The sequence below is a fragment of the Elephantulus edwardii genome, unplaced genomic scaffold (assembly GCF_000299155.1).
Source record: "Elephantulus edwardii isolate Elephantulus edwardi_28Jun2011 unplaced genomic scaffold, EleEdw1.0 scaffold00039, whole genome shotgun sequence".
In the NCBI taxonomy this organism is placed as follows: domain Eukaryota; kingdom Metazoa; phylum Chordata; class Mammalia; order Macroscelidea; family Macroscelididae; genus Elephantulus; species Elephantulus edwardii.
The window spans coordinates 9,765,023-9,786,313 of record NW_006399789.1 but is presented as its reverse complement, the minus strand read 5'-3'; positions in this window follow the sequence as shown (position 1 = coordinate 9,786,313).

Genomic DNA, 21,291 nt, shown 5'->3' with positions numbered 1-21,291 from the left:
TATATAACAAACACCCAGTTTTTGGTTTTCATTTCTACACATGCAGCTACTGGAAATACTTCAAAGCGGGTTACTCCACTCTTTTGTTTATTATCATAAGCATCTACCTGTTGGAGCAGCGCACAGGACTAGGAGAAAAGGATGATTTATGAGTGGAAGGAATGAGCCAGTGGAGAATGAAATTCACCTCAAGTCTGAAGTTGGTTACTCAGCATTTATTAAGCACCTCCTGACACTGTGACACTCAATTTGCCCCCTGTGGGGAGGCAGCAGCTGGTGCTAAGAAGAAAACACACAGCTTCTCTTTGATTCCTGTAAGAGTGGGTGTGAGCGTTTACACTGGAGCAGGTGGTGGAATTTTATGTAAACTGGTCTCTTCAAAGAATCCAAGTGATCCTTTTTACTGGTTATCAAATGAGGCTTGTCAACAATTCCCCAAAGGGTCAAGAGGAAAGATGTTAAACACCAAATTGCCTTTTAGTATGGTCATCATGAATCATTAATTCTCACTTCTTCATATCCCTTACTATTTTCTCTTTTAGAGGGGTAAAAAACAGAGAGGTCTCTGTTAGAGGTACTTGCAATGATTTGATTTAATTCCATGACTTTAAGAGTGTTCAGAAGAAACTGGCAGTTAAACTTATGAATATGCTAAATATTCATGTGTTTATTTTACTTCTGAGGTCACAGGTGCTACCATTTTCAAAGAATGCACTGGAAAATTGCTAACCAAGCAGAACGTGTGACGAAAATGATACTCAATTGGTCTGTTTAAGCCATGGTTTCTCAGCCTCACCACCACTGGCATTTTGGGCTAAGTAAATTTTGTTGAGGGGACAGTAATGGACTGATTAGCGGCATTCCTGTCTCCACCCAGTAAATGCCTGTAGCAGTTCTGGCCCCTCTGGCCCCCTTGACAGTCAACCAAAAATTTCTCTATATATGCCCTGAGCACTAAAGCACCCTTGACTGGGAACCAATAATTTAGTTGAAGAAAGAATTTTCCTCTTGGAGAGAGTGAAAATGGAGTCAGCTAGAGGATATAAGGTTGATTTGTCATAAATAAAGTATTTTTAACATAAAGAATCAAGAAGATAGCAGGGTCTGCGTGGAAAGCTAGGAGCTTCCAACTCCACAATCTGTCAACACATCACAACCTTGTTTTGTCAGCTCCCAAGGAAGCAACCTGACTTATCTGAAAGGAAAAAAAAAAAAGTAAAAGTACTTTTTTAAAGATACAGTGTCTTCTAGACAAAACAATCAACTTAAGAAATTAAATATGCAATTACCACATGACCCAACAATTGCACTTCTAAGTAGATACTCAAAAGACTTGCAAACTAAACTTATTGCAGCATTATTTACAATAACCAGAAGTGTGAGCAATCCATGTGTCTACCAATATATGGAAGGCTAAGCAAAGTTGTTGGCATACAGTGAAATTTCACTCTATTGTAAAGAGTGATAACTTTGTGAAACAAGACACGGTATTGATGAACACTGAAAGCATTCTGATGAGTGAAATTAGCCAGAAACAAAAGAACAAATATTTATGTAAAATATTTGAAATAAGCATATACTTAGAGAGCAACATTTATTAGTAGTTAAGGGTCACTTGGAGGGATAAAGGAGGAATACTGATGGCCTAAAAGACACTGAGCTCCAGCTAAAAGTGATAAAAAATTTGGAAACAGGTAGATGACTGTGAAATGACATGGTGTGTTCCTACTTTCATGTTGGTATATGCTTTATATACATTTATGTATATAACAGAGTCAATAGAGGGAAATGCTTTATAAGCAAGCAAACACTGCGTGATTCAAAATCAAGAAAGGAGTTGGATAAGGGATATAGCCTTTCTCCAGGCCTTTTCAATCCATATGCAGAACAGATAATTTTGGAGGCTAGATTTTATTAATAAGAATTTGGCAACAAAATTAGCGGAAGACTAATCAACAACCTGCATTATGTAACACAACCTTGCTCACCCAAACTAGGAAGGACTTGAAGTGTTTGCAACAAAAGGTCCAGGACTGCAGTTTTCAATATGGATTGAAGCTCAAAATTAAGAAAACAAAGATTCTCACCTCTGGCCCAATTGGCAACATCATAAAAGATTGAGAAAATATTGAGGTTGTTAACAATTTCATCTTGCTCAGATCCACAATCAACACTTTTGGCACCAAAAGCCAGAAAATCAAAAGACAACTTGCTTTAGGAAAATCTACTATCAAGGACCTCTCCAGAGTGCTTAAGATCAACAATGTCAGTTTAGAGACTAGGTGTGTCTGATCCAGGCAATGATGGTCTTCTCAATTGCTTCCTATGCATCTTGAGAGCTGGACAATGACTAAGGATGACAGAAGGAGAATCTAAGACTCTGAGTTGTAATGCTGCAGAATATACCATGTGCAAACTATAGGCTGCCAAGAGAAATAACAAGCCTGTCCTGGAGAGGGTGAGGCAAGGATTTTGAAACACTGTCTCACATACTTTGGGCATGTTGCCAGGAGGGACCAGGCCTTGGAAAAGGACATGATGCTTGGAAGGGAGGAGGGTCATCACAGGAGAGGAAGACACTGGATGAGATGGATTGACACAGTTGCTGTGGCAATGAGTGCAAGTATGTCAGGATGGATAAGATTGGCTCAGGATAAGGCAGGGATCAGAGCTATTGTTCATAGGATCACTATGAGTTGTAGTCCACAAAAACTTGTCAAACCCTTTCTTAATTTTAAACTATGCTCTGTTCCAAACAACAGAATTTTGGTCTAGGTATAGGATTCACATGAATACAATTAAGTGGATAGACTCAAGGTCATACTTTGGTTCTGATGGATTTGATCTTATTTTCCTTAGAAATATAAGGAAATTTATTTTCCTCAAGTTCCGCTCGAACTTGCATATGACTAGTTGGTGGTCTGTTCCACAATTAACAGCTAATATTGAGCTTCTCTAGCAGTTCTTTCCACAGATGTAATCAATTTTATTCCTATGCATACCATCAGGTTAAACCCATGTGTAGAGCCTGTGTTTATGTTTCTTATAAAATGTATTTGCAATGAATAAATCACTTATTGCGCAAAATTCTATCATTCCTTATCCAGCTTCATTTCTGTCATCAAGTCCATGTTTTCCAGCTACTGATCTTTCTCTGTTCCTAACTTTTGCATTCCAGTCACCCATTATTATTAATGCATCTTGATTGCATGTTCGATCAACCTCTGACTGCTAAGGTTAGTAGAAATCTTCTATTTCCTCTTCTTTGGCTCTGGTTGTTGGTTTATATATCTGAATGATAGTGGTATTCACAGAACTTCCTTGTATGCATATGAATATTATCCTGTCACTCACAATATTGTATTTCAAGATGGACCTAGAAATGACTTTTTTAACTATGAAAGCAACCCCATTTTTCCTAATCAGGAGGTAGTTATCTGAACTGAGCAAGGGAACAAAATTGGGAAGGGTATATGCCAGAGATGTGTCTAACTCCCTACCTTTCAATCTATATGCAGAACAGATTATCTGGGAGGTTGGGGTGTATGAGGAGAAATGTGGCATCAAATTTGGAGGAAGATTCACCAACAATCTGCATTATGTAGATGTCACAATCCTGCTTGTTGAAACAGAGGAGGACTCATGTTTGGAAGAGTGAAGGGACAGCGCAGGAGAGGGAGACCCTCGATGAGATGGATAGATTTAATCAATGAATGGGGTAATGGGGGTTGGTGTATTAGAGACAAAAAGATTGGCACAGAGTAAGATTTAGGGCTGTTGTACATAGGGTCTCTATGAGTCACAGGCAACTCAACGGCACTTAACAAAAACAACAATTAAGTTTCTGTGAGTCCTATTCTCCTTGATGTTAGCCATAATTTGTTATGATCAACACAGTCAACTATGCCTTTGCATAGTTAATAAAGCACAAATAGACATTCTCCCGGTGTTCTTTGCCTTCAATCAGGATCCACCAGGTCTTGCTCACAGCTCCTGAGCTTACAGCAAGTAAGCAGCAGCAATGGAAGAAAGCATTTTCCCCCCACCGTCTTCCTTCAGGTAAAACCTTCAATCCTTTGACGTCCACAAGGTCTTGCTCACAAGTGTGGAGCATCAGCAACACCAAATCCAGCCAAGACATCACCCTCACCTGGGATGTTTTCCTGTTGTGCATCTCAGAAGACCAGAAACATTCGGCCAAAGGAAGATGGTTCAGGAGCAAAAGCTCAGAGACAAAGACCTTCCTCCAAAACTACCAGAGAGAGAAACCCACGAATTGGTACCTGGGACTTGGAGCCTCGTAAACTGTGAGACTTGCCTGTCATTTTGTTGTGTTGGGAAATTATCTGCATATTGCTAATTATGTTGTAGCTTGGATACACATATTCTTGCTTATTTATCATTGTTCTAATTAGTACAGCACTTGTCTGTAAGTCTGCTGTACTGAGGTAGCTTGTAGGTACTGTGATGATGAAAGCTGTCAAAGGCCAGAGAGGTCACCCATGGTGGACAAGTTTTAGAAGAGTTCACAGATTAAGATGGACTAGGAGGAATGATTGACCATCCTCTTCTGAAACAGCATAGTAGAGGAACATGGATCAATATTAGAAGTAGGGCCCAAAATGAAATTCAGTCAAACTGAAGAGAAACAGCGGCAAATATTCTTTAATGGTTAGAACATGGAATGCACAAGGCATGAATGTTGGAAAACCAGAAGTCGTGAAAAATTAAATATAATGCATGTACATTGATGTTCTAGGTATTAGTGAGCTGAGATGGACAGGTTGAGCATTGAATCAGAAAATTACATGGTATACTGTGTCAGAAATAAAAACAGAGGAATAATGATGTTATAGTCATAGTTAAAAGACAATTTTAAGTAATATCCTGAAGTACAATGTTGTGAGAGTGATGATATTATCCCTATGCCTTCAAGGAAAGACAGGAGAGAAGAATTAATGGAAATAAGAATTATAGTAGGTGGGATTGTAAAATGGTACAACCATTCTGGAAGGCAGTTTAGCACTTCCTCAAAAAGCTGAACATAGAAATTCCATATGCCCTAGCTATTCCAATACTTGGAATATACCCTGAGGAAATGAGAACTAAGGCACAAATGGAGATTTGTACACCAATATTCATAGCAGTATTATTCACATTCGCAAGAACATGAAAACAGCCCAAATATCCAACCACAAATGGATTGAGAAATTATGGTACATTCACACAATGAAACACTATGCAGCACACAGGAGCAATGACTTTGTAAATTCGTACCTAACTTGGGAAGCACTGGAGAGCATTATGCTGAGTGAGCTAATCCAGTCCCACAAGGATAAATATCGTATAAAATCATTATTGAAGAATGAGTATAAAGATCCAAGAGCGGTGAGAGAGGCTGGAAGCAGAAGGATGAGGATGTGCAGGGGGAGAAGGGATTAATCATGAGGTTGCACAATTTTTTGGGTGGGGGGGAATGAGGGAAATTGAAAGAATTTGTTCTTGAAAACAATATATTCAAATTTTGTGAATAAATTAGTAGAAAATTTTAAAAAATTACAGTAGGAAGTAGGAAGAACGCAACCGCATTGTGAGTATGTAATCAACGTTATAAAATAATATACATATGAATGGTTGAGCATTGTTTTGCAAACTTTCACTCAAATAATAATTTAAAAATTATTGTTGTTAAGTGCCATCGAGTTCAGTATGACTTATGGCAACCCTACAAAAAAACCTATCTGAACCCCATCCTATGTTCCATCCTCATCATCTCTCACAAACCGAGTTCATTACTGAAGTCACACTGTGCGTATCCATCTGGTTGGGGGTCTTCCTCTTTCACTAACCCTCCACCTTTCTGAGTATGATATCCTTTTCCAAGAATAGCCTCTCCTGGAAACATGCTCAAAGTATGTATAACAAAGCTTAATCATCCTTGCCTCCAAGGAGTGATTTGGCTGCATTTTGTCCAAGGCTTCCATACTTTTTCTATCAACTTTATTCATTGTCCAGTCCCCATGTGTGTGCCAAGTAATTGAAATGACCTTGGCCTTAATCAGACACACCTTTGCCTTCAAACCGGCTTCACTGTTCCTCAGTAATTTAGAGAGATTCTCGACAGCATGCTCAATGTAATACATCTGATCTCCTGATTTCCGGTACCAATGGTTTAAACTGTGGATCCAAAAAAGATTAAATTATTGACAGTTTCAATCTTTTCTCCCGCAGGAAGGTGTTGCCTATCAGTCTAGTGATGAGGATTTTTTTTCTTGATATTGAGGTGCAATCCATATTGAATGCTGTAGTCTTTAATTCTCCATAATAAATGTTTCAAGTTCTCCTCACTTTCAACAAGCAAGGTTGTGTCATCTATATAGCACAAGTTGTTGCTAGGTCTTCCTCCATTCCTAATGTCAGATTCTTCCTTATAGAGGCCAACTTCTCAAATGATTTTCTCAGGGTACAGCTGGAATAGGAACAGAGAACGGATACAACCCTGACAGACCTGTCTTGATTTTACACTATCCAGCATTCCCTTGCTCTGTTCAGACAAAAGCTTCTTGATCTAGATATAGATTTCATATGAGCACAATTAAGTGTTCTGGGATAGCTGTTCTTCTTAATGATAGCCATAGCTTGATATGATCCACTTAGTCAAATGCCCTTTCATAGTCAGTACAGCACAAATAGACATTCTTCTGATATGCTTACTTCCAGGACCCATCTGGTATCAGCAAGGATATCCCTGGAGCCATAACCTCTTTTAGATACCGCTTGAATATCTAGCAGCTCTCTGTCAATCTACTTTTCTACCTATCATTGGATACGCTTCAGCAATATTTTGCTTGCATGTGATACTAATATTGTTTGATAATTTCTACACTGTTGGGTCATCTTCCTAGACCAGGAACATCTCAATATTCTGGAAAGGTCTCTGACAGCAGAGTTTCCCAATGCATTCATCTTTTGAGTTTCTGACTGCTCGTTCCAAATGTATTGATAGTAGAACCAAACAAGCTGTAATTGTTAACAACCTCAATCTCTTCTCTATCATGTGTTGCCAACTGGCCCGGTGGTGAGAACCTTTGCCTTCTTGATGTTCAGCTTCAATTCATAATGAAGACTACAGTCCTCAACCTTCTGCAGCAAGCACTTCAGGTCCCCCTCAGTTTCAGCAGGCAAGTTTGTGTCATCTGCATAGCATAGGTTGTTGATGAGTCTTTCTCGAATCATGATGCCACATACAAAGCCCAGCCTCCCACTTGATCTGTTCTGAATATAGATTGAAAAGATATGGAGACAGGAAGCATCCCTGACACACTCCTTTCCTGATTTGTAATCATGCAGTGTTTCCTTGCTCTGTTCTGAGGACTGGAATACAGGTTTCGCATTAGCACAATCAAGTGTTCTGGAATTCCTATTCTTCTCAGAGTCAGCCACAATTTGTTGTGATCCACACAGTCAAATGCCTTTGCATAGTCAATGAAACACAGATAGACATTCCTCTGGTACTCTGTGCTTTCTGCCAAGATCCATCTAACATTAGCAATTATGTCTCTAGTGACACAACCTCTTCTAAACTCAGCTTGTACTTTCGGCAGTTCTCTGTCAATGTAAGGATCCTATGAACAACAATAAATCAAACTTTGCCCTATCCTGCACCAATCTCATTATCTCTGCTAAGCTCAAATACTCACTGTGTCCATCCTTCCTGCTGAAGGACTTCTACACTTTCAGTGACCTCTCTACCTTGACAAGCATGATATCTTTGTCCAGTATGAGGATTGATCCCTCCTGACAACATGCCCAAACTATTTGAGATGAAGTTTCACTGTCTTTGCTTTTAAGGAACATGCTAGTTTCACTTCCTCCAAGACAGATTTGTTTTGGATTTTTTTGGCAGTCCATGCAATATTAGATACTCTTTCCCAATATCACAATTCAAACACATCAATACTTCTTTGGCCTTCCTTATTCGTTGTCCAACTTCTAGATGGCTAGAAAGCAAATGAAAATACCATGACTTGGATCAAGCACATATTAGTCTTTAAACTGGTATCCTTACTCTTTAGCTCTTTGGAGAGGTACTTGACACCAAGCAGAGTGGCCCAGTGGTATTATTTCAGAAGTGGATGGTCAATCCTACTTCTTAACTTGAGACTAGAAACTCTACTGAAAACTAAAATGAAAATAGTAGGGTCATAAACAAGTAACTAAATTAAAATCACACCTTTAAATTTCTGTAGTGCGTGGAAAGGAAGTCATGAGTTTCAAAGTGTCATTATAATTGGCTAGTTGGGACCACTCTGACCACAAGACGTTCATTCATTGCTACAGTGTAGGTTCTGGGAAGGACACCCACAGGAGTTCCAAGCTTATAAATCATTACAGAAGCAGACTTCCTCATCCATCACCGGAGGAGCTCCTTGTGTATAACCTTTAGATAAGCAGCAGAATTAGTACGTATACTAAAATAGAGTTCTAGCCTTGTTGGCATGTCGATACATATAAACTGGGCTTTCAAAAAAAAATAATGTTTTTGCTGCTATAACTAACTGTTGTTTTTGTTGTTGTTGATTGCCATCAAGTTGAGCACAACTCATAGCAACCCTCTGAACAAAAGACCTGAAGCCTTCCTATAACTATCATCATCTCTCAAAGTTCATAGTTTCCAGAGGCATATTGTATAGAAAACGAATGCCACTCCTACTTCCAAACCTGTCTAGAACTAAGAGCTCCACCAAACACTGTCCACCATGGATAACTGTTATGGCATTTGACACCCCAATGGCACAAGGTTTAGCATCACGGCAACCTCAGGTTACCTCAGTACAGCAAATTGACAGAAGAATAACACTTAGAAGAATGTTCTACCAAAATATAATAACAACCAACTTTCAAATACAAATGTCCTCAATGAGATCTTGTTGACTCTAAACAAAAGACTTAAATAAAAAAGATAATATGCTGTTGTTGCTGTTGTTATTTGCTGTCGAGTTTCCTGCAACCCAAAGGGATCCTATGTATAGCAGCTCTGTACCCTTCCCTGTCCTGAGCCAGTCTCACTAATTCTTTTACATTAACCACCCCCCCTTGCCCCAGTTACTGTATCAATCCATCTCATCTGGAGTCTTCCTTTCCTACACTGTGTCCATCCACCCTTCCGAGCATGATGTCTTCCAAGGACCAGTCTCCTGGCCACTTGCCCAAAGTATGTGAGTCAGAGTTTCAAAATCCTAGCCTCTAAGAAAAAACTTGGTTTCACCCTCTCCAAGACAGACGTATTTGTTTTCTTGGTAGTCCATGGCACGGTCTAGACTCTTCTCTAGCACTACAACTCAAAGACATTCATTCTTCTTCTGTTGTCCTTAATCACTGTGTGGTTCTCTAAAGCATAACAAATAATTGTGAATACCATGGCCTAGATTACACACACCTTAGTCTCTAGACTGGTAATGTTGCTTCTCAGTATTCTGGAGAGGTCTCTGACAGCAGATTTTCCCTATGCAATTTGTCTTCTGATTTCCTGACTGCTGGTGTTTAAAATGTTAATTGTGGAGCCAAGCAAGCTGTAATTGCTAACAACCTCAACTTCTTCTCCATCTATCATGGTGCTGCCAAATGGCCCAATGGTGAGAATCTTATTCTTCTTGATGTTGAGCTTCAATCTATATTAAAGACTACAGTCCTTAACCTTCTTCAGCAAGTGCTTCAGGTCCTCCTCAGTTTCAGCAAGCAAGATTGTGTCATCTGCATATCATAGGTTGTTGATGAGTCTTCCTCCGGTCTTGATGCCACATTCCTCCTCATAAAGCCCTGCTTCCCAAATGATCTGTACTGCATACAGATTGAAAAGGTATGGAGACAGGATGCATCCCTAATGCACTCCTTTCCTGATTTTGAACCATGCAGTGTTTTCTTGCTTTGTTCTGAGGACTGCTTCCTGATCCAAGTATAGGTTTCACATAAGCACAATCAAGTGTTCTGGGAGTCCCATTTTCCTGAAGGTTAGCTATAATTTATTGTGATCCACACAGTCAAATGCCTTTGTCAATGAAACACAGACATTCTTCTGGTACTCTGCTTTCTGCCAATATCCATCTGACATTAGTAATAATATCTCTAGTGTCACAACCTCTTCTAAACCCAGCTTGTAGTTCTGATAGTTCTCTGTCAATGTACTGTAAAAACAAGAAATAAATTTCTACTGAAACACTGCACAAAAATTTTATAAACTGTTGTTTTAGTGCCGTGGCTTCTGACTATGTCACCTCGTGTAGTATCTACCCATACACACACACACCCTTAGTGATTCCATGACACCATGCCTAGTGGACTTGAATCTCCAACCTTTCTATTAGTAGCCCAGTAAGTCAGCAGTTAATTACATCAACCATTGGGTCATGTATGACGCAAAGAAAAGATGATGCCTTTGAATTGTGGTATTATGGAAGAGAACTGAATATACCATAGACTTCCAAAAGAGCAAACATAGCTACCTTGGGAAAAGTGAAATCAGAGTGCTTCTCAGAATCAAAAATGGTAAGACTTCTACTAACATCCTCTGGGCATGTTGTCAGAAGGGGTCTGTCCTGAGAAAAGGTAAAATGAGGGCATTCAAAGAAAGACCCTCAATGAGGTGAATTAACAAAATGTTGAAAGCCACTGGGCTTAAGCACATCACAGAATGTGCAAGTGATACAGGACCAAGAAAGTTTCCTTTCTATTGTTCATGAGGTCCCTATGAGTCGGCGTCGACTTGAGAGCACCTAACAACACAACAATTGATATGTGTGGAAAGTCATTAGGGAAAATAATGCAAAAGTCCCTAGTTGAAATTACTAAAGCTGAAAATTGCATGGAATCGTTGAGATTTGATCTTTTTTACAACTTGTGTGGGGCTTATGACTTGTACTGTAGCAATACTGTACAGCAACAGCCCAGAAGCTTTGAAACTTTCCTCGAGGCACCAGAGTTCAACAGATAACAGTAATATATCTGTGATAAATGAACATTCGTTTCCTGACACTGTGCCCTCAATGAGAATTTATTATACATCAAAAAAGAAAAATATCCCATCTGTGTGACAGTTTCCACGTCATTTGTGTTAGTTATTTCTCTCAGAGGCACTGTAAATTCACATGGACTATATGAACCCTGGGAAATAAATCAGAAGACAGAGATTAGGCTACAGTTCCATCAATCATTTTATGTAAGTGTTGTAAAACAAGGATTGAGAACTTGAATTTAAGCTGTACTCTTACTTACCTTCGTGGAAATGGCCAAGTATTCTAGAAACTTCCAAATGCCTTCAACTGTACTCTGTGACTCTTCTCCAACTTGATTCCTTCTGCTACCAGCCCTACTCATAACCATCACCTCATGAGGACAAGAAGGGGATCCCTCAAGTCCTGAAATCCTCTATTCCCTAGCCAGGAAGTGAGGCCCAGGTTCATTCTATTTTCAGATCCTCAAAGAGCAAGAATATTAGTTTCAAGTCTAAGGTGCACTGGACCCAAGCCATGGCATTATCAATTGTTTCTTAAGAATCTAAAAGCTGAATAATGAATAAAGAAGATAGAAGAAGAAAAATCAAGATCTTTGAATTATGGTGCTGGCGAAAGTATTGAATATCCCATAAACTTCCAAAGGACAAAAAAGCATCTGACTTAGGGAGCTCTGGTGGCCTAGTGGCAAGAAGCTGCACTGCAATCCCAGAGGTGCAGGGTTCGAATCTACCAGATGCTCTGCTGGAGAAGGAGAGACAATCTTCTGTACCAGTCAGATCTAATTTGACGGAACACACAAAAATAATAAAAATAAAATAAACCCCAAACATCTGACTTAGAGGAAGTACAACCAGGCTGCTCCTTAGAGACAAGGCTGATGAAACGTCACTTTGGGCATGTTGTCTTTGGAAAAAGACACCATGTTGGGCAAAGCAGGAGGTCAGCAAAAAAGAAGACGACCCCCACGAAGGATTCCCACTGTGGCCACAACAGTGGGCTTGCGTAAAGCAGAGATTGTGAGAATGGCTCAGAACCGGACAAGGTTGTGATCTGTTCTTCACAGCGTGCCTCTGATGACCTGGCAGCACCAAACAATAAACCTAAAACGGTATCCCATGATACGTATGTTCACAACTCACCCTTTTGTTTGCAAACTCTTCTTTTCACTTTGAGACACCGTCTTCACTACCACGGACTTCATTCTGACTCAAGACAATGCTTTAAAACAGTGTAAAATCGCGCCTTTTGGGTCCAAGGCTGTAAGCCTTGCCAGAAGCAGGCTGCTTCAATTTCCCTCCTCAGAGCAGTTGGCAGATTCAAGCGGCCTCATTTTCACTTAGTAAGCTATCCCCCAGTTTAAGAGGACTTCTTCCTGTCTCAGGGAAGCTACCAAGGAAAGAAGCACCTTCCGGAAGAAGTCACTCTCATCGATTTTAATAATCTTTCTTTCTCATATTTGGGACCTGTAGCTTTGAAACTTAAATGACTAAGAACTTACTCTTTTTGTTCTTCGTCCAGTGCTGACAACTTCCCCAAATGTCCAGGCACGATCATGGTATGATTTTTCATGCGCTCATTGCCTTGGAGTTGGAATCAACTCCAAGCTAGTTTTCAGAGGTTGTAAGTCATGTGGGAGGAGATTGTCCATCTTTATCTCTCAGAGAAGAAAGAAATAAGCAAACCGATTTCTCAAGTTTGTGTTTTCTTTGCTACATCTCACTACAGGCATGAAACTTAGAGTGAATGCATTTTCAAACACTTATTCCGTCTCGCTTGAACTAATACATCAGACTGCCCCAAACCTGATCGCTTCTCTGCTTCATTATCACTAGAAGTCACAAAGGAGACAGACGTAGCCTCCACGATGCCAGAAAAGTGGGTTTTATCAGATCCACATCACCAGTGTACCTTCAGCAGAGAATTTAGCTTTGGAAAATGAATGTACCTTTTCATACCCTGTCCTACAGTATGATTCTTTACAAACCAAAACCAAACAAACAAAAAAGGCTTCTCTTAAGTCTAAATTTCTAAACTGGTCTTAGAGATTACTTGAGAAAGGAGAGGGAACTCTATTAGTGTAGTCCATAGTGAGTTGAAACTGTTAATCCAAAACGCAGTTCAAAAAAACCACGGGCCCTTTGGGAGAAAGCTGGACAATATCTTTAAGAATAATGTGATTTACAGCCTTGGAAACCCAATGGAGGGTCTGCTATTAGTCCATTCTTACTAAATGGCAATGAGTTTGAGTTTGGGACCAAATGACTGGAAAAATGGATATTCTATTCCATAAGATCTGTGAAGAATGTTCTCTTATTTTACTTTACACTGTTAAAAAAAAATCATCTGATGCACCATAGAGCTAAACTTTTTCCCTTAAATTCTATCATCCACAAGATGTTCCAACCTTTGGTAGTTTTATTGTTTAGAATGAAAGAATACAAACTCTACATGTAATTAAATTAAAGGGTCTTGGTCTGGTGAAAAGATAGTGGTGCCACCAACCCAGAGGCACATGGCTCAAATCCACCAGCTGCTCTGTGCCATTCGCTGCTTCATAAAACCTGCTGGAAGGTTGTCTCTGAGTTGATTCTGACTCAGTGATGCGTAACAACAACAGAAATTAAGGATTGAGGGAGAGTGCCTCAACTAACACAGGATATTCAACTTACAGTTGAACCAGCAAATATTCTCAATATTCTAATAATTTTAAAAGCAAGTCTTGAATGTAAACTTTATGAATATGTAATGATTTTTCCTGATGCAAATATCTGTATTTCATTGACTATGCAAAAGCATTTGACTGTGTGGATCATAAAAAACTCAGACTAAATCTCAGAAGAACAGGAATTCCACAACACTTGATTGTGCTTATGCGAAACTTATGCTTAGACCAGGAGGCAGTCATGAGAACAGAGCAAGGAAACACTGCATGGTTCAAAGATGGGAAGGGTGTACACCAGGGATGTGACCCATCTCCATACCGTTTCAATCTATATGCAGAACAGATTATCCAGGGGCTGGGCTTTATGAGGAGAAATGTGGCATGAGGATTGGAGGAAGACTCATCAACAATCTGCATTATGCAGATGACAGAAGCCTGCTTGCTTAAACTGAGGAGGACCTGAAGTGCTTGCTGCAGAAGATCAAGGAATGCAGCCTTCAATATGGATTGAAGCTCAACAACAAGAAAACAAAGAGTCTCACAACTGGACCAATTGGCAGCATCATTATGGATGGTGAAGAGATTGAGATTGTTCACAATTTTAGTTTGCTTGGCTCCACAATCAACACTCTTGGTACCAGCAGCCAGGAAATCAAAAGACAAATTGTATCAGGAAAGTCTGCTGTCAAAGACCTCTTCAAAGTACTTAAGAGCAACAATGTCAATCTGGAGACTAAAGTACACCTGATTCAAGTTAAGTTCTCTGCTATTACTTGCTATGCACCAGAAAATTGGAAAATAACTAGGGATGACAGAAAAAGAATTGATGCCTTCGAACTGTAGTTCTGGAGAAGAGTATTGACTATACCAGGCACTATTAGGAGAACAAAGAGGTTCATCCTAGAGAGGGTGAGACCAGGCTGCTCCTTGGAGACAAGGATTCTGAACCTTTGTCTCACATACTTTGGGCATGTTGCAAGGAGTCCTTGAAGAGGGACATCATGCTTGCGGGGGGGACAGCTCAAGAGAGGACAACCCTCAATGGGATGGATTGATTAAAGCAATGACTGGGGTTGTGGGGTAGGTATGTCAGAGACAGTTTGGCATAAGATTGAGCAGGGTTTAGGGCTTTTGTACATAGGGTTGCTATGAGTAGTAGGCAACTCAATGGCACATAACAATAACAATATGCAATTTTTGTTAGGAAAAATATTTGTTCTTCACAATTAGCATACTCTTAGTACCTGAAAAGGGAGCTGCACTGCCATCGCAAAGACAAACAGTTTTAATCCATCAGCTGTTCCATGAGAGAAAGATGGGCAAGTGATTTACTGCCTCTAAAAACCCACTTAGGAGTCAACTGTAGGTTGGTTCCAACTAGTCAGGACACAACAACGACTCCAGGATTCAGAACCTAAACACAGTTGCACAGTTGCCTCCCTTGTCCTACAACATGAATAGTTCTCTTTTTCATTCAAAAACATATGCTAGCACATTAAATGGTGAAATTTAAATTGTGATCACAGGAACACATACCATTTTCATTTTATCCATTATTCATAATCGATTTCAAGGAGGAACTCCAGCTCCAGGTATTATATTTTGCTGGAAACAGTGTGCTGGCGTTGGATCAATAGTTTTCATGATTAGGATGTCTGGGTCTTCACTGGGCTCGTTGGTTAAGTTACAGATGGCTGAGTTCACGTTGGTTGACAGTGCTGTTGAGGGAAGAAAAGATGTTAGGTGTGTGAGTGCGTAGGTGTGCACGAGAGCGTTCACACATGCGTGCAAGAGTGCTGCTTGCAGGCAGGCTGCTTCGCAGGAGGCTTAGGGGGAGGTTGCCATATGCTGCTACTGCTTCTTGCCTCTGACTGTTTAGCACTGGGTAACAATCCCCCAGCAGCTGGCAGCCTCTAGGTAGGCCTGCGGGACCACTGTGTGAGGGGACAGTAAGTGAGAAATGTTCCTATCTCCTCCACAGGCTCTGGGGAGCAAGTATCATTTCTATTCTGAGTCTTTGATGCCTGGCATCCTTTATGGGAATATCATCACTCTTTCTGTGCATGATTCATTTTGTGAAAGGATGTGCAAAACATTGCAGATGCAAGGAAGTGTGTTAGGGAAGGATTACATAATTTATAAAAGCCTTCATTTCCAATCTACTAAATAGATAAGCTCCCCCAAGCCCATCATAGAAACCAAACCTATTTCCTTTGACTTTAGCCCAATTCACAGACCCTGCAAGACAGTTTGGAAACCTCATAAGGTTTTTCAAAGCTATTAATCTTTACAGAAGCAGGTAGCCACATCTTTCTCCCTCAGAAAATGTTAGAAAGTTTACACTAATGACTTTTCAGTTAACAGCAGAGTGCTTAACCATTGTCCCACCAAGGATCCTATTAAGTAACTCATATACATACACCCATTAAGTCAGTCCTATCTGACCCTTTAGCACATTCCCAAAGCTGCAAGTGACAGGGGAGGAGACTGCACTGATAGATTTGTAGCACAGAAGGGCAGCCTCTGGATTAGGATTACAAACACAACTCCCTATCGACTATGTCACCAGAGCTCCCTGCTAAGCAATTTTTATTTTCTTCATTTTCTCAATTCTATAGTCAGAAATTACTCTGATCCTCCAGTGTGTTATCAGAGGCTGTAAATCACATAGAAGGAGATCATCCATCTCGCCATCAAGTGGCTGAGGATGGATTAGCAGTGCAACTCCCTTCGGACTTTTTCACCAGTGTTTCCTGATAAAGAACTGGTATCCACTTTATTTACATGGTATTCATGCTCCTGAGTGGTGTAAAGAATTAACACACTGGGATGCTAACGCACAGGTTAGAGTGTGGAGTCCAAACAGAGGGAACTCAGAATTGTTGTTGTTAGGTGCCACTGAATCAAGTATAACTCATCATACATCTGAATCTTGTCCTATCATATCCTCTACCAACCTCACAATCTCTGACACACTCAACCCCATTTCCGTAGTCACTGTGACAATCCACCTGGTTGAAGGACTTCCCATCCTTCACCATCCCTCCACCTTTCCAAGCATGACGTCCCTCTCCAAGGACTAACTTCTCCTAACAACATACCCAAAGTATATGAGATGAAGCTTCATCATCTTTCTCTCCAAAGAACACTCTAGCTACATCTTCTCCAAGACCTCAGGATTAAGACGAGACATCTACTTTGGGAAAAATCAGTTAATGAAAACTCTATGGAAAGCATATCTTTTCTGACAATCTTGATGTCTCTATGAGTCAAAATCAACTGCACAGTAACTGATATTCCTCTATATTCCTTAGAAGCAGTAACATGGTGTAAAAAGAGTGTAAGTGGCATGGGGATGACTGTGTCTGAGCTCTATTAACTTCACAAAAGGGAACAATTCATTCCATCAGAAACATCCACAAGACAAACCCAATTCCCATAATATCTGACAAAGGCTCCATGCTCCTCCCTCTATTTCTACCAATTGCAACCCCAATCCTACTGATCTAATGCTGAATAGAGCAGTCAGGAGGAGGGCTTTATGAGGAAGAATGTGGCATCAGGATTAGAGGAAGAACATCAACAACCTATGTTATGCAGATGACACAACCTTGCTTGCTGAAACTGAGGAGGACCTGAAGTGCTTACTGCAGAAGGTCAAAGACTTCAGTCATTAGAATGGCTTTAAGTTCAACATCAAGAAGACAAAGATTCTCATCACTGGGCCAATTGGCAGCACCAGGATGGATGGAGAAGAGATTGAGATTGTTAACAGTGACAGCTTGCTCAGCTCCACAATCAACACTCTTGGTATCAGCAGTCAAGAAATCAAAAGATTAATTGCGTTAGATAAGTCTTCTGTCAGGGATCTTTCCAGAGTACTGAGAAGCAATGACATCAGTCTAGAGACTAAAATCCAGAGCATGGTCTTTGCAATTACTTCCTATGCATCAGAGAACTAGACAGAAGATGATGATATAATAATGACAGAAGAAGAATCAATGCCTTTTTGTTCTGGTGCTGGAGAAGAGTCTTGAACATACCATGGACTGCCAGGAAACAAATAGGTCTGCCATGGAGAGGGTAAAAGCAAGTATGACCTTGGAATCTAGGATTTTGAAGCTCCCTCTCACATATTTTGGGCATATGGCCAGGAGGAACCAATCCTTAGAGAAGGACATCGTGCTAGGAAGGGTGGAGGGACAGTGCAGGAGAGGAAGACCCTGGATGAGTTGGATTGATACAGTAATTAGGGCAATGAGGGTAGCTGTGTTAGAGTCCATTAGACTGACTTGGACAGGACAGGCTTCAGAGCTGTTTTACATGGGTTGCTGTGAGTTGCAGGTGGCTCAACAGCACATAACAACAAATCCATTGCTATGGCCAAGTAGGTCTCATAAAAGATGCTGTTGGTTATGGGGTTTACTAGAGAAGTTAACAGGTTACAATTTAGGTTGGTAACAGGACACAATTCCTCACTTAGGATATAAAGATTCCTATAAGCCATTTGACCTTCAACCTCATATCTTGGGTCTGTGATACAAAGTTCCTTTGTTGTTGTTGTTGTTGTTATGTGCCATTGAAATGCCTGCAACTCATAACGACTCTATGTACAACAACCCCAAACCCTGCTCTATCCTGTGTCAATCTCACTATCTCCTAAACATCCACCCCAATTACCCCACTCACTGAATAAATCCACCTCATAGAGGGTCTTCCTCTCCTGCACTGTCCCTCCACCCTCCCAAGCATGACATCCCTCTACAAGGACTGGTCCCTCCTTGCAACATGTCCAAAGTATGTCAGACAAAGCCTCAGAATCCTTGCCTCCAAGGAGCAGCTTGGTTTAATTCTCTCTAGGATGAATCTGTTCATATTCTTAGTAGTCCATGGTATATTCAATACTCTTTTCCAACATCACAGCTCAAAGGCATCAATTCTCCTTCTGTCCTTCCTAGTCATTGTCCAGCTCTCTGATGCATAGCAAGTGATTACAAAGACCATGGACTGTATCAGGCGCACCTTAGTCTCCAGAGAGACACCATTGCTTTTCAGTACTTTGGAGAGTTCCCTAACAGCAGACTTTCTCATCACAATATGTCTTTTGATTTCCTGGCTGCTGGTACCAAGAATATTGACTGTGAGACCAAGCATTCTATAGCTGTGAACAATCTCAATCTCTTCACCATCTATCCTGATGCTGCCAATTGGCCCAGTGATGAGAATCTTTGTTTTCTTGATATTGATCCTCAAGCCATATTGAAGGCTGCAGTCCTTGACCCTCTGCAGCAAGCATTTCAGGTCCTCCTCAGTTTTGGCAAGCAGGGTTGTGTGATCTGCATAACGCAGATTGTTGATGAGTCTTCCTCCAATTCTCCTCATACACCCCAGCCTCCCGGATAATCGGTTCTGCATATAGATTGAAAAGGTAGAGAGATAGGACACAACCCTGGCATACACCCTTTTCAATTTTGAACCACACAGTGTTTCCTTGCTCTGTTCTGACAACTGCCTCCTGGTCCAAGTATAGGTTTCACATTAGCACAGTAAAGTGTTCTGGGATTCCCACTCCTCTTAAGAGTCAACCACAATTTGTTATGATCCACACAATCAAACGCCTTTGCATAGTCAATGAAACACAGATAGACATTCTTCTGGTATTCCCTTCTTTCAGTCAAGATCCATCTAATATTAGCTACAAGATCCTTAGTACCACGACTTCATCTAACTCCAGCCTGACTTCAGGCAATTCTCGGTTGATGTGCTATTCCAGTCATTTTTTAATAATCTTCAGCAGAATCTTGCTTGCATGTGATATCAATGATATTCTTCCATAATATCCACTTTTATTCTTGCCAATTATGGTATCTTTTTTCAGTCCTCCAGCAGCAAGCTTTGGTGAAGATCACTGGATCTAGCTTCATGGGGCATCAATCCTAAGGCAACTCTGTCTCCTACTGGTCTCTGGTTCACTGCTGAGTCTGATGCTGTTCTCATGTAGGTTCCTGTCTGATTGATAGGGAATCTTTGGCCCCAAGGACACTCTCTGACCTGTCTGTTGCTTCTTAGTGAGATTTTATTCTTCTGGTGCTAAGCCTGTCAGTTTAAACGTGGTGGGATAGGAAAATCAACCAATCCCATCATGATGAAAACAGGCTTGGAAGCAGGAGCGGTGTCCCCTTCAGAAATCGTTTGCCTCCAGAAACTCTATGAACTTGGAGAAACGATGAGTTATATGAGCGTTCAGGCCTCTCATAGGGTCGCTATGAGTCATCCAACTGCTAGTAAAGTCATTTTTAACAATAAACCTATGACACCACACACTCAGAAGTGATACCTTTTTCTCTATGACAGAATTTCTTTCAGCACAAATAGGAAACAAAATAAGTAATAATTATATTCCAAAAACAAATGTAAAGAGTTAAGATATCCTGTTATTGGATGCCGTATGTATAGTTATTCCAGTACAAATCACTAATGTTTTAATAAGACCAAAACATCAGAGGAAGTTAAAATGTAGGTGACTTAAATCACACCACCGCCAAATAATTATTTTCTTGACTTTTTCCTTTCATTTTAAAATAACTAACAATTAAAATGAAGAATGAATTCCTACTTTGGGCAATAGCATATCACATAATATTTAAAGTTGTTCAGCCAAACAAAAGTACTACAGCTTGCCCTGTTTTTAATGCTTTTAACTTAAAATACAAATAAAACATCTCAGTAGCCACAAGGATGACGAGTTGAACTAAGTTACGTTCTGTCTCTGCATCCTTATTTTTTTTAATACTATCAGTGTTTCTTTCAAGTCTACCACTTAATTCCAGGAATAGGTAGTATCAAAAGGACTGAAAGCACTGTGTTTGGCAGACAAGCACTCGAACAATCTCCAAATATTGTGAACTTACATTAGTTCCATATAAAATCCACCTGTGTTTATGGAAGGAATCTGCCACCCACTGTCAATGAGTGGAAACCCATAGTTAACTCTGAAGGACAGAACAGAACTGCCCATAAAGTTTCTCAGGCTGTAATCTTTCTGGAAGAAGACTGCCACACATATCTCCAATTAACTGGCTGTTTGGTTTGAACTGCAGACCTTTCCATTAACAGCCGGATGCTTTAACCACAGTGCCACCTTTATCAAAGGATAAATAATTGATGTGACATTGGAGCCTGAACAACAGCAAGCTAAAGAGTAATTTCACATTTTTTAAATGGTTGAAAAAATAAAATGCATAATGTTCCTTCACATGTGAAAATTACATGGAATTCAAATTAGAGTGTTGAGAAATAGTTTTATTGAAGCACAGGCTAGCTAATTTATGCATTGCCTGCAGTTGCTTCTCTATGCAACAGAAAAGTTGAATAGTTATCACCGAGATCACATGGCCCACAAAGTCTAAAATATTTACTAAATATTTATATATCATTAAAATGCATATTAACCATAGAAATTGTTTAGAACTTAAACCGGCAACAGATTTCCCCCCCTCCAAAGGAGTATTTTATCATTGGCCTTGGTTAGAATTACCAGCGTATGGTGATGATAGAAACCAGACTTGTAGTCAGTTTTCTTATTGTTTTTCAATTCTCTACCATCCTTATGCTGCA